We start from the raw sequence: 2,797 nt of genomic DNA, 5'->3' as shown, positions 1-2,797 counted from the left end.
TGGCATGCATCACTTGCTGGTAATTTATTTTTGTTCTCCCTACAGTGCTTCTAGGTTTGAACCTTTGGACAAAAGCATATTTCCCACCTAACTATTTCCAAACACGAGGTGGTATTTTCACCATAGTTGCATAGATGAATCATTATAGCAGCACCTTAGCACAGACTAAGCTGTTACCAATAGTAACAACACCTTCCAGAATGTGGCAGACTGCAAATCTGTCGGAGTCAAGGACGCTATTTGTGAAGAATTTGCCCAGTGTGGTTACCGTTGTCAGACTTTGTGTGAAGATTTAAATGCTTCAGAAATGAAAATGTCTGTGCGAAAGTGGCGAAGAGTTATTTTTGCTATCAGCTAGTCACAAGCGAAGGATGTGACTTAGCCCTAAGGCTAATGATTTTCCAAATTGCCCAATAGCCAGAGTTCAATTTCAAGCGAGTCTGAGGGAGTTAAAAACAAAAGGACAAAATCATTTACCAGAACAGGAAAGTGAACACTTAAAATAAAAATGTATCCAAAGTTAGGGGGTGTAGTAATTATATTTAAGCAACATTGTGCACCCAGTGCCATGAAGCAGGAAGACATCTAATTGTTGCAATGATTTTCCACCACCTGTTTGACAAATTCCTGTGTGAAGGGCAAAGAATAAAAGTGACAGGAACAGTCTCTCACGCCTGCAGAGGTGTAACAGCAGCCTTACTGTTGCGGTGATGGCTGATTATATCTCTATGGTAACAATAGATTGGGGAAGCATTTGGAAATACTCAAAAGACGAAGCTGCAATCAGCAGTATTGTGCTTATTTATTTTTAAAATTCTGCTATATTACCATTGGGAAGACTTTGCTTTTTTTTGGTTTATAAAAGTAAGAGCAATATTACATGGCAAGCAATATTTATTATTATTTACTTACAACCTGCTTAATAGTCATAATTAGTGAATCCTGGGCGACACGGTGGTGCAGTGGTTAGCACTGCTGCCCCCGGGTTCGATCCTGGCCCCGGGTCACTGTCCGTGTGGAGTTTGCACATTCTCCCATGTCTGCGTGGGTCTCGTCCCACAACCCAAAGATGTGCAGGGTAGGTGGATTGGCCACGCTAAATGAATGAAATGAATGAATGAATTGCCCCTTAATTCGGGAAAACAATGACTGGGGAAACCCTCATTAATCCATGTGCCAAATCATCCAATGTAATTTTTTTCAGAACCAGCAGCAACAGTTCTTGGTGATAATTCAACTAGCATTGAGATTGATCATCTCAAATATCACATATTATAATTGGTATGCAAGATATAGTTGTTCCTCTTGAGATCAGGATCCACATCATTTACCAACCATTAATTTTCAATGTGTACCCTGAATTTGTTGTGTTGACTGCCAAATCCAAATTCCTGATTTGCACCTCGTCTACGCCAACTCTGCGCTACGTGCACTGATCTGTTAAATTGAAACCTGTGATGTGAAGGATACCCACAGTTTATGCTTAAGAATATAGTACCTTGGGGGCAGCACGGTGGCACAGTGGTTTACATTCCTGCCTCAGGGCGTCGAGGCCCCGGGGTCGATCCCGGCCTCGGGTCACTGTCCTTGTGGAGTTTGCACATTCTCCCTATGTCTGCGTGGGTCTCACTCCCACAACCCAAAAAGATGTGCAGAGTAGATGGTTTGCCCACGCTAAATTGCCCCTTGATTGGAAAAAAAAATAATTGAGTACTCTAAATTTATATTTAAAAAAATATAGTACTCCGCATGTCCAACCTATCTGTGGCACGTTATAGGAAGATATTGTGTGTGTTTCTTTGGCTGTGTCATTGATTTATTTGTTTTGTATTTTGTAATCTGGAGGTTTATTTTAATCCAGAACCAATAAATAACTCTGGGTTAACTAATTAGACAGGGGGCGCGATTTGGAGAATCGCCTGGCACGCCATTTTTCCCCGCGACGCCGGGTTCTGCGTGGCGCAGGCCGGAGAATCGCCCGGCACACCCAAAATGGCGATTCTCCGCTACACACGCTATTCTCCGGCCCGGATGGGCCGAGTGGCCAACCCAAAACGCCGGCTTCCCGCCGGTGCCATCCACACCTGGTCGCTGCCGGTGGGAACAGTGCGGGAACACTGGGGGGGGTCGGCCTGTGGGGGGGCGAGGGGGGTTCTTTCACCGGGGTTGCACTCAAAAGGGGTCTGGCCTGCGATTGGTGCCCACCGATCGGCGGGCCGGTCTCTCTGAAGGAGGACCTCATTTCCCCCGCACCCCGCAAGATCCATCCGACATCTTCTTGCGGGGCGGCCTCGGGGAGGACGGCAACCACGCATGCACGGGATGGCGCTGGCTTGTGCCGGCCATCCCACGCATGCGCGAGTGACGGCAGTTAGGCAGCAGATGACGCGGCGCCGCTTTTATGCGGCGCCAATGCCCGGCGCGCGCTGACAACGCTGCTTTAGCGATACGCCCCCCGAGTTTCTCGCGGCCCCGATCCTAGCCCATTTTTGGGCCCTGAATCGGTCGAGATGGGGGCCGTTTCGCGCCATCGTGAACCTCGACGGCGTTCACGACGGCGTGGGCACTTAGTCGCGGGAGTGGAGAATCACGCCCAGGGTATGCAAATTGCACCCTAATTAAAGTTTAAAATGTTTGCAGATACTATGAATCAGAAGGTAGCTTTCTGCTGCAGATTAAGATGTTATAGATGTGCATGTGTATGTACATGTATAGACAATTGTATTTCCTGAATAAATGTTCTGCATAAATATAAAATGTACAAAAGTCCTATTGATACAGCTAAAACTTTTAATGG

Source organism: Scyliorhinus torazame, chromosome 10, assembly GCF_047496885.1.
Source record: "Scyliorhinus torazame isolate Kashiwa2021f chromosome 10, sScyTor2.1, whole genome shotgun sequence".
Classification (NCBI taxonomy): Eukaryota; Metazoa; Chordata; class Chondrichthyes; order Carcharhiniformes; family Scyliorhinidae; genus Scyliorhinus; species Scyliorhinus torazame.
The sequence above is the reverse complement of the archived record's forward strand: the minus strand, read 5'-3'. Positions refer to the sequence as shown.